The sequence below is a fragment of the Calidris pugnax genome, unplaced genomic scaffold, assembly GCF_001431845.1.
Source record: "Calidris pugnax isolate Ruff unplaced genomic scaffold, ASM143184v1 scaffold503, whole genome shotgun sequence".
NCBI classification, from domain to species: Eukaryota; Metazoa; Chordata; class Aves; order Charadriiformes; family Scolopacidae; genus Calidris; species Calidris pugnax.
In genome coordinates this window covers 31457-43163 of record NW_015091216.1, presented here as the reverse complement: position 1 = coordinate 43163, position 11707 = coordinate 31457, and positions in this window count along the sequence as shown.

Genomic DNA, 11707 nt, shown 5'->3' with positions numbered 1-11707 from the left:
GGTTTTCTGGCAGGTGGGAAAGTGCAAACTCTCCAAAAACACAATTTTGGGGCGTTTAAAGGGCTTTCGTGCGCCCATCTCGTGGTTTTCTTATGGGTGGGGAGAGGCAAAGTTTTCAAAAATAAGATTTTTGGGGCACTCAAAGGGTTTTCATGCTCCCGTTCTGGGGTTTTCTGGCAGGTGGGAAAGTGCAAACTCTCCAAAAACACAATTTTGGGGCGTTTAAAGGGCTTTCGTGCGCCCATCTCGTGGTTTTCTTATGGGTGAGGAGAGGCAAAGTTTTCAAAAATAAGATTTTTGGGGCACTCAAAGGGTTTTCATGCTCCCGTTCTGGGGTTTTCTGGCAGGTGGGAAAGTGCAAACTCTCCAAAAACACAATTTTGGGGCGTTTAAAGGGCTTTCGTGCGCCCATCTCGTGGTTTTCTTATGGGTGAGGAGAGGCAAAGTTTTCAAAAATAAGATTTTGGGGCATTTAGAGGGTTTTTGTGCTCCCATCCCGGGGTTTTCTGGCAGGTGGAAAAGTGCAGACTTTCCAAAAACACAATTTTAGGGCACTTTAAGTGTTTTCATGCTCCCATTCTGGGGTTTTCTGGCAGGTGGGAAAGTGCAAACTCTCCAAAACCAAGATTTTGGGGCATTTTAAGGGTTTCGTGTGCCCATCCCATGGTTTTCTGGCAAGTGGGAAAGTGCAAACTCTTCAAAAACACAATTTTAGGCCATTTTAAGGGTTTTCGTGCACCCATCTTGCGGTTTTCTGGCAGGTGGGAAAGTGCGAACTCTCCAAAACCACGATTTTAGGGCATTTAGAGGGTTTTTGTGCGCCCATCTCACGGTTTTCTTATGGGTGGGGAGATGCAAAGTTTTTGGAAGTGAGATTTTGGGGCATTTTAAGGGTTTTCGTGCTCCCGTTCTGGAGTTTTCTGGCAGGTGGGAAAGTGCAAACTCTTCAAAACCAAGATTTTGGGGCATTTAAAGGGCTTTCGTGCGTCCATCCCGCAGTTTTCTTACGGGTGGGGAGAGGTAAACTTTTCAAAAACTGGATTTTGGGGCATTTAGAGGGTTTTCGTGCGCCCGTCTCGCGGTTTTCGTATGGGTGGGGAGAGGCAAAGTTTTTAAAAATAAGATTTTGGGGCATTTGAAGTGTTTTCGTGCTCCCATCCTGCAGTTTTCTGGCAGGTGGGAAAGTGCAAACTCTCCAAAACCAAGATTTTGGGGCATTTAGAGGGTTTTCGTGCTCCTGTCCCACGGTTTTCTTATGGGTGGGGAGAGGCAAAGTTTTCAAAAGTGAGATTTTGGGGCATTTAAGTGTTTTCGTGCGCCCATTCCGTGGTTTTCTGGCAGGTGGGAAAGTGCAAACTCTTCAAAAACACAATTTTAGGGCATTTTAAGGGTTTTCGTGCACCTATTCCGGGGTTTTCTGGCAGGTGGGAAAGTGCAAACTCTCCAAAACCACGATTTTGGGGCATTTAGAAGGTTTTCATGCTCCCGTCTCATGGTTTTCTTATGGGTGGGGAGAGGCAAAGTTTTCAAAAGTAAGATTTTGGGGCATTTAGAGGGTTTCCGTGTGCCCATCTGGCAGGTGGGAAAGTGCAAACTCTCCAAAACCAAGATTTTGGGGCATTTTAAGGGTTTCGTGTGCCCATCCCATGGTTTTCTGGCAAGTGGGAAAGTGCAAACTCTTCAAAAACACAATTTTAGGCCATTTTAAGGGTTTTCGTGCACCCATCTTGCGGTTTTCTGGCAGGTGGGAAAGTGCGAACTCTCCAAAACCACGATTTTAGGGCATTTAGAGGGTTTTTGTGCGCCCATCTCACGGTTTTCTTATGGGTGGGGAGATGCAAAGTTTTTGGAAGTGAGATTTTGGGGCATTTTAAGGGTTTTCGTGCTCCCGTTCTGGAGTTTTCTGGCAGGTGGGAAAGTGCAAACTCTTCAAAACCAAGATTTTGGGGCATTTAAAGGGCTTTCGTGCGTCCATCCCGCAGTTTTCTTACGGGTGGGGAGAGGTAAACTTTTCAAAAACTGGATTTTGGGGCATTTAGAGGGTTTTCGTGCGCCCGTCTCGCGGTTTTCGTATGGGTGGGGAGAGGCAAAGTTTTTAAAAATAAGATTTTGGGGCATTTGAAGTGTTTTCGTGCTCCCATCCTGCAGTTTTCTGGCAGGTGGGAAAGTGCAAACTCTCCAAAACCAAGATTTTGGGGCATTTAGAGGGTTTTCGTGCTCCTGTCCCACGGTTTTCTTATGGGTGGGGAGAGGCAAAGTTTTCAAAAGTGAGATTTTGGGGCATTTAAGTGTTTTCGTGCGCCCATTCCGTGGTTTTCTGGCAGGTGGGAAAGTGCAAACTCTTCAAAAACACAATTTTAGGGCATTTTAAGGGTTTTCGTGCACCTATTCCGGGGTTTTCTGGCAGGTGGGAAAGTGCAAACTCTCCAAAACCACGATTTTGGGGCATTTAGAAGGTTTTCATGCTCCCGTCTCATGGTTTTCTTATGGGTGGGGAGAGGCAAAGTTTTCAAAAGTAAGATTTTGGGGCATTTAGAGGGTTTCCGTGTGCCCATCTCGCGGTTTTCTTATGGGTGGGGAGAGGCAAAGTTTTCAAAAATTGGATTTTAGGGCATTTTAAGGGCTTTTGTGCTCCTATCCCGTGGTTTTCTGGCAGGTGGGAAAGTGCTAATTCTCCAAAACCAAGATTTTAGGGCATTTAGAGGGTTTTTGTGCTCCCATCCCGGGGTTTTCTCGCAGGTGGGAAGGCGCAAAGTTTTTAAAAATAAGATTTTGGGGCATTTTAAGGGTTTTCGTGTTCCCAATCCGGGGTTTTCTTGCAGGCGGGAAGGCTCAAAGTGTTCAAAATAGAGGATTTAGGGGCATTTTAAGGGTTTTCGTGCTCCTGTCCCACGGCTTTCTTATGGGTGGGGAGAGGCAAAGTTTTCAAAAGTGAGATTTTGGGGCATTTAAGTGTTTTCGTGCGCCCATTCCGTGGTTTTCTGGCAGGTGGGAAAGTGCAAACTCTTCAAAAACACAATTTTAGGGCATTTTAAGGGTTTTCGTGCACCTATTCCGGGGTTTTCTGGCAGGTGGGAAAGTGCAAACTCTCCAAAACCACGATTTTGGGGCATTTAGAAGGTTTTCATGCTCCCGTCTCATGGTTTTCTTATGGGTGGGGAGAGGCAAAGTTTTCAAAAGTAAGATTTTGGGGCATTTAGAGGGTTTCCGTGTGCCCATCTCGCGGTTTTCTTATGGGTGGGGAGAGGCAAAGTTTTCAAAAATTGGATTTTAGGGCATTTTAAGGGCTTTTGTGCTCCTATCCCGTGGTTTTCTGGCAGGTGGGAAAGTGCTAATTCTCCAAAACCAAGATTTTAGGGCATTTAGAGGGTTTTTGTGCTCCCATCCCGGGGTTTTCTCGCAGGTGGGAAGGCGCAAAGTTTTTAAAAATAAGATTTTGGGGCATTTTAAGGGTTTTCGTGTTCCCAATCCGGGGTTTTCTTGCAGGCGGGAAGGCTCAAAGTGTTCAAAATAGAGGATTTAGGGGCATTTTAAGGGTTTTCGTGCTCCCATCTTGCGGTTTTCTTGAAGGTGGGAAGGCGCAAAGTGTTCGAAAAGTAAGATTTTGGGGCATTTAAAGGGTTTTGGTGCTCCTGTCGTGCGGTTTTCTTATGGGTGGGGAGAGGCAAAGTTGTTGAAAATAAGATTTTTGGGGCATTTTAAGGGTTTTCGTGCTCCCGTCGCGCGGTTTTCTTGAAGGTGAGAAGGCACAAAGTGTTCAAAAAGTAAGATTTGGGGGCATTTAGAGGGTTTTTGTGCTCCCGTTGCGCGGTTTTCTTATGGGTGGGGAGAGGCAAAGTTTTTAAAAATAGGATTTTGGGGCATTTTAAGGGTTTTTGTGCTCCCGTTGCGCGGTTTTCTTATGGGTGGGGAGAGGCAAAGTTTTCAAAAATTGGATTTTAGGGCATTTTAAGGGCTTTTGTGCTCCTATCCCGTGGTTTTCTGGCAGGTGGGAAAGTGCTAATTCTCCAAAACCAAGATTTTAGGGCATTTAGAGGGTTTTTGTGCTCCCATCCCGGGGTTTTCTCGCAGGTGGGAAGGCGCAAAGTTTTTAAAAATAAGATTTTGGGGCATTTTAAGGGTTTTCGTGTTCCCAATCCGGGGTTTTCTTGCAGGCGGGAAGGCTCAAAGTGTTCAAAATAGAGGATTTAGGGGCATTTTAAGGGTTTTCGTGCTCCCATCTTGCGGTTTTCTTGAAGGTGGGAAGGCGCAAAGTGTTCGAAAAGTAAGATTTTGGGGCATTTAAAGGGTTTTGGTGCTCCTGTCGTGCGGTTTTCTTATGGGTGGGGAGAGGCAAAGTTGTTGAAAATAAGATTTTTGGGGCATTTTAAGGGTTTTCGTGCTCCCGTCGCGCGGTTTTCTTGAAGGTGAGAAGGCACAAAGTGTTCAAAAAGTAAGATTTGGGGGCATTTAGAGGGTTTTTGTGCTCCCGTTGCGCGGTTTTCTTATGGGTGGGGAGAGGCAAAGTTTTTAAAAATAGGATTTTGGGGCATTTTAAGGGTTTTTGTGCTCCCATCCCGGGGTTTTCTTGAAGGTGGGAAGGAGCAAAGTGTTGAAAAATAAGATTTTTGTGGCATTTTAAGGGCTTTCATGCTCCCATCCCGCAATTTTCCTGCAAGTGGGAAGGCGCAAAGTGTTCGAAAAGTAAGATTTTGGGCCATTTTAAGTGTTTTCGTGCTCCCAATCCGGGGTTTTCTTGCAGGAGGGAAGGCTCAAAGTGTTCAAAATAGAGGATTTTGGGGCATTTTAAGGGTTTTCATGCTCCCATTCCAGGGTTTTCTTGAAGGTGGGAAAGTGCAAACTCTCCAAAAACACGATTTTAGGGCATTTAAAGGGTTTTCGTGCACCCATCTCACGGTTTTCTTATGGGTGGGGAGAGGCAAAGTTTTCAAAAATTGGATTTTGGGGCATTTTAAGGGTTTTCGTGCTCCCATTCCAGGCTTTTCTCGCAGGCGGAAAGGCTCAAAGTGTTCAAAAATAAGATTTTGGGGTGTTTAAAGGGCTTTTGTGCTCCCATCTCATGGTTTTCCTGAAGGTGGGAAGGTGCAAAGTGTTAAAAAATAAGATTTTAGGGCATTTTAAAGGTTTTTGTGCTCCCGTCGCGCGGTTTTCTTATGGGTGGGGAGAGGCAAAGTTTTCAAAAATAGGATTTTGGGGCATTTTAAGGGGTTTTGTGCTCCCATTCTGGGGTTTTCTTGCAGCTGGGAAGGCGCAGAGTGTTCAAAAATAAGATTTTGGGGCATTTTAAGGGTTTTCATGCTCTCATCCCGGGGTTTTCTTGAAGGTGGGAAGGCGCAAAGTGTTCGAAAAGTAAGATTTTGGGGCATTTAAAGGGTTTTGGTGCTCCTGTCGTGCGGTTTTCTTATGGGTGGGGAGAGGCAAAGTTGTTGAAAATAAGATTTTTGGGGCATTTTAAGGGTTTTCGTGCTCCCGTCGCGCGGTTTTCTTGAAGGTGAGAAGGCACAAAGTGTTCAAAAAGTAAGATTTGGGGGCATTTAGAGGGTTTTTGTGCTCCCGTTGCGCGGTTTTCTTATGGGTGGGGAGAGGCAAAGTTTTTAAAAATAGGATTTTGGGGCATTTTAAGGGTTTTTGTGCTCCCATCCCGGGGTTTTCTTGAAGGTGGGAAGGAGCAAAGTGTTGAAAAATAAGATTTTTGTGGCATTTTAAGGGCTTTCATGCTCCCATCCCGCAATTTTCCTGCAAGTGGGAAGGCGCAAAGTGTTCGAAAAGTAAGATTTTGGGCCATTTTAAGTGTTTTCGTGCTCCCAATCCGGGGTTTTCTTGCAGGAGGGAAGGCTCAAAGTGTTCAAAATAGAGGATTTTGGGGCATTTTAAGGGTTTTCATGCTCCCATTCCAGGGTTTTCTTGAAGGTGGGAAAGTGCAAACTCTCCAAAAACACGATTTTAGGGCATTTAAAGGGTTTTCGTGCACCCATCTCACGGTTTTCTTATGGGTGGGGAGAGGCAAAGTTTTCAAAAATTGGATTTTGGGGCATTTTAAGGGTTTTCGTGCTCCCATTCCAGGCTTTTCTCGCAGGCGGGAAGGCTCAAAGTGTTCAAAAATAAGATTTTGGGGTGTTTAAAGGGCTTTTGTGCTCCCATCTCATGGTTTTCCTGAAGGTGGGAAGGTGCAAAGTGTTAAAAAATAAGATTTTAGGGCATTTTAAAGGTTTTTGTGCTCCCGTCGCGCGGTTTTCTTATGGGTGGGGAGAGGCAAAGTTTTCAAAAATAGGATTTTGGGGCATTTTAAGGGGTTTTGTGCTCCCATTCTGGGGTTTTCTTGCAGCTGGGAAGGCGCAGAGTGTTCAAAAATAAGATTTTGGGGCATTTTAAAGTTTTTTGTGCTCCCGTCGCGCGGTTTTCTTATGGGTGGGGAGAGGCAAAGTTTTCAAAAATAGGATTTTGGGGCATTTTAAGGGGTTTTGTGCTCCCATTCTGGGGTTTTCTTGCAGCTGGGAAGGCGCAGAGTGTTCAAAAATAAGATTTTGGGGCATTTTAAGGGTTTTCATGCTCTCATCCCGGGGTTTTCTTGAAGGTGGGAAGGCGCAAAGTGTTCGAAAAGTAAGATTTTGGGCCATTTTAAGTGTTTTCGTGCTCCCAATCCGGGGTTTTCTTGCAGGAGGGAAGGCTCAAAGTGTTCAAAATAGAGGATTTTGGGACATTTAAAGGGTTTTCGTGCTCCCGTCATGCGGTTTTCTTATGGGTGGGGAGAGGCAAAGTTTTCAAAAACTGGATTTGGGGCATTTTAAGGTTTTTTGTGCTCCCATTCCGGGGTTTTCTTGCGGGTGGGAAGGCTCAGAGTGTTCAAAAATAAGATTTTGGGGCATTTTCCTGGCCTTCCCCAGTTCTTACTGGTCTCTGCTGGGCGCTCTCCATCCCTTTTTTGGGATCCTCCGAGGGATTTTGGGGGACTTTGGGTGGTTTTTAGGGTCTCCCTTCCCCCTGGCAGCCGCTGCGGGGGCCGTTTGGGGAGGAGTGGATGCAGGAGCCAAAATCGAGCGATTTTGCGTAACCTCCCCCCAAAAAAATTTTTATTTATTTATTAATTTTTTTTTTTAAAGCTGAAATTCCTTCCTTCCTGTCCACCAGGATCTGTGGGGAGTGGTTGAGGGGGGGGTGGGTTTTTGGAGACGCTGGGATCATCCCTCAAGGACCCGACTTTCCACCAAGACGCCGATTTTCTCACTTTTGGGGTTTTTTTGGTGGGGAGGGAAGGCTCAAAGTGTTCAAAATAGAGGATTTTGGGACATTTAAAGGGTTTTCGTGCTCCCGTCATGCGGTTTTCTTATGGGTGGGGAGAGGCAAAGTTTTCAAAAACTGGATTTGGGGCATTTTAAGGTTTTTTGTGCTCCCATTCCGGGGTTTTCTTGCGGGTGGGAAGGCTCAGAGTGTTCAAAAATAAGATTTTGGGGCATTTTCCTGGCCTTCCCCAGTTCTTACTGGTCTCTGCTGGGCGCTCTTATCCCTTTTTGGGATCCTCCGAGGGATTTTGGGGGACTTTGGGAGGTTTTTAGGGTCTCCCTTCCCCCTGGCAGCCGCTGCGGGGGCCGTTTGGGGAGGAGTGGATGCAGGAGCCAAAATCGAGCGATTTTGCGTAACCTTCCCCCAAAAAAATATTTAAAAATCACAGCTCAACCCCCCCTGACCCCCCCGTGGGGAATCGGCGTTGCAAAAATCCCCAGTAAAATTAGAAATATTGGGAGGGGAAGCCACCACGACACCAACCAACCAGGGCTGCTGCTGCTCCTCCTGGTAATTTTATTAATTATCTTAATTTTTTTTAATTATTATTATTTTTTTTTCCCTCCCCCATTTTAATTAAAAGTCTTAATTTAATTTTGCGCCTGACGCGGAGGATTCCATCCTCTTCCTCCCTCCAGCTGTTAATTGTGGCCTTTGCTCTTCCCGGGCTCCCGAGGGCCGGGCTCTGCCTTTTGCCCGGGATTTCAGCAGGATTTGATTTTCCTCCTTGGTTTTCTGTGTATTTTTTTTCTTTCCCCTTGGCCGGGTGCCTCTTGCCGGGATCCCCTGGGATCCCCTGTCCTCCCTGGGATCCCCCGTCCTCTCTGGGATCCCCTGGGATCCCCTGTCCTCTCTGGGATCCCCCATCTTCTCCGAGATCCCCTGCCCTCCCTGGGATCCTCTGTCCTCTCTGGGATCCCCCGTCCTCCCCAGGGTCCTGTTCTTGCCAGGATCCCCTGTCCTCCCTGGGATCCCCCGTCATCTCCAGGATCCCCCTTCCTCTCCGAGATCCCCTGCTCTCCCTGGGATCCCATCCTTCCCGGGATCTCCAGTCCGCTCTGGGATGCCTTGTCCTCCCCAGGATCCCCTGTCCTCTCCAGGATCCCTTGTCTTCCCTGGGATCCCCTGTCCTCCTTGGGGTCCCCCGTCATCTCCAGGATTCCCAGTCCTCCCCGGGATCCCCTGTCCTCCCCGGGATCCCCTGTCCTCCCCAGGATCCCCTGTGTCCTCTCCAGGATCCTGTTCTTCCTGGGATCCCCCGTCCTCTCTGGGATCCCCTGGGATCCCCTGTCCTCTCTGGGATCCCCCATCTTCTCCGAGATCCCCTGCCCTCCCTGGGATCCTCAGTCCTCTCTGGGATCCCCCGTCTTCCTCAAGATCCCCTGCCCTCCCCAGGATCCCCCATCCTCCCCGGGATCCTCAGTCCTCTCTGGGATCCCTTGTCTTCCCCAGGATCCTTTGTCTTCCCTGGAATCCCCAGTCCTCTCTGGGATGCCTTGTCCTCCCCAGGATCCCATCCTCTCCAGGATCCCCCATCCTCCCCGGGATCCCCTGTCCTCTCCAGGATCCCTTGTCTTCCCTGGGATCCCCTGTCCTCTCCAGGATCCCTTGTCTTCCCTGGGATCCCCTGTCCTCCTTGGGGTCCCCCGTCATCTCCAGGATTCCCAGTCCTCCCCGGGATCCCCTGTCCTCCCCGGGATCCCCTGTCCTCCCCAGGATCCCCTGTCCTCCCCGGGATCCCCTGTCCTCTCCAGGATCCTGCTCTTGCCGGGATCCCCCGTCCTCCCCAGGATCCCCCGTCCTCCCCGGGATCCCCCGTCCTCCCCGGGATCCCCCGTCCTCCCCGGGATCCCCTGTCCTTCCCGGGATCCCCTGTCCTTCCCGGGATCCCCTGTCCTTCCCGGGATCCCCCATCTTCTCCGAGATCCCCTGCCCTCCCTGGGATCCCATCCTCTCCAGGATCCCCTGTCCTCCTCGGGATTCCCTCTTGTCTCCAGGATCCCCCGTCCTTACTGGGATCCTCAGTCCTCTCCGGGATGCCCTGTCCTCTCTAGGATCCCATCCTCCCAAGGATCCCCTGTCTTCTCCGGAATTCCCAGTCCTTTCCAGGATCCCCTGTCCTCCCTGGGATCCCCCATCCTCCCCAGGATCCTGTCCTCCTTGGGATCCCCTGTCCTCTCCGGGATGCCTTGTCTTCCCTAGGATCCCCCGTCCTTCCCGGGATTCCCAGTCCTCTCCAGGATCCCATCCTTCCTGGGATCCCCCATCCTCCCTGAGATCCCCAGTCTTCTCCGGGATGCCTCATCTTCCCCAGGATCCCTTGTCTTCCCTGGGATCCTCTGTCATCTCCAGGATCCCCCATTCTTCCCGGGATCCCCTGTCCTCCCCAGGATCCCATCCTTCCCAGGATCCCCTGTCCTCTTCAGGATCCAGTCCTCCCTGGGATCCTCAGTCCTCTCCAGGATGCCTCGTCTTCCCCAGGATCCCTTGTTCTCCCCAGGATTCCCAGTCTTCTCCAGGATCCCATCCTCCCCGGGATGCCTTATCTTCCCCGGGATCCCCTGTCCTCCCCAGGATCCCAACCTCCCCAGGATCTCCTGTCCTCCTCGGGATCCCCTGTTGTCTCTAGGATCCCCCATCCTTCCTGGGATTCTCAGTCCTCTCCAGGATCCCGTGTCCTCTCCAGGATCCTGTCCTCCCTGGGATCCCCCATGCTCCCTGGGATCCCCAGTCCTCCCCAGGATCCCATCCTCCCCGGGATCCCCTGTCCTCTCCAGGATCCCCTGTTCTCCCCGGGATGCCTTGTCTTCCTTGGGATCCCCTGTCCTTCCCGGGATCCCCCGTCCTCCCTGGGATCCACTGTTGTCTCCAGGATCCCCCATCCTTCCTGGGATCCTCAGTCCTCTCCAGGATGCCCAGTCCTCCCCAGGATCCCATCCTTCCTCCTCCTCATCCCCCCTCTTTAAGGTCCCTTATTCTGTGAAATTAGTGGTCTGGGGGGGTCCAGGCAACCTTGAATAAGGTGTTTCCTAATTAATATTCCTAATTAGGATCAGTTCTCCTGGAGCGGGGAAGGAGCTGGGGAGGTGTCACCCCTCAGGGACTGGGGGCTATGGGGTTTGTGCCGCTGGGGGGTGTTTTGGGGGGAGACCCTCTTGCTCGGCCCCATCACGAAGGGCTGGGGGTCTTGGCCAACTTGGGGGGTGTTTTGGGGGGTGTTTTGGGGGGAGACCTTCTTGCTCGGCCCCATCACGAAGGGCTGGGGGTCTTGGCCAACTTGGGGGTCCTGCAGTGGGACGGGGCTGGATGTTATTTGAGGCAAGTGGGGGCTTTTTTTGGGGGGGGAAACTTGTTCATGGGCTTCCCCCAGGCACCCCTTGACCGGGGGGCGATCCAAGGGGTGTCACCTCCCTGTCCCCATCACCCAGAGGAGGGGGAGAAGCTGGAAGGAGGGTTGTCCCCACCGAGGGCGAATCCTGCCCCGAACCCCAGTGGGTGCTGCCAGGCCGTGCCGGGCGTGGGGAGGTGTTTTTGGGGTCCCACCACCCACCCCTCAGTAAATTTGCAGATGACACCAAACTGGGTAGGAGTGTTGATCTGCTTGAGGGTAGGAAGGCTCTACAGAGGGATCTGGACAGGTTGGGTCAATGGGCCAAGGAGAGTGGGATGAGGTTCAACAAGGCCAAGTGCCGGGTCCTGCATTTTGGTCACAACAACCCCAGGCAGCGCTACAGACTTGGGGCAGAGTGGCTGGAGCTGCCTGGAAGAAAAGGCCCTGGGGGTGTTGGTGGACAGCAGAGAAAGAAGGCCACCAGCATCCTGGCCTGTGTCAGGACCAGCGTGGCCAGCAGGAGCAGGGCAGTGATGGTGCCTCTGGACTAGGCCCTGGTGAGGCCTCACCTCCAGGGCTGTGTTCAGTTTTGGGCCCCTCACTACAGGAAAGACATTGAAGTGCTGGAGCGTGTCCAGAGGAGAGCCACCAAGCTGGGGAGGGGTCTGGAGAACAAGTCCTATGAGGAGAGGCTGAGGAAACTGGGGGTGTTCAGTCTGGGGAAGAGGAGGCTGAGGGGAGACCTTATAGCTCTGTACAAGTACCTGAAAGGAAGGAAGGGCTGAGTTGTCCCGGTTTGGGGGTGAAAACCCACTCGTGGTGTTCGTTTTGGGGGACCTTTGACAGATGTTTCTGGGTTTAACTCTGGGTTTAACTCTTCTTCCAAGCTACGGACGATAGGACAAGGGGTAATGGCTTCAAGTTGCACCAGGGGAAGTTCAGGTTGGCTATTAGGAACCATTTCTTTACTGCAAGGGTTGTCAGGCATTGGAACGGGCTGCCCAGGGAGGTGGGGGAGTCACCATCCCTGGAGGGATTTAAGAAACGTGTAGACATGGCTCTTCAGGGCATGCTCTAGTGCCCAAGTTTGTTGGT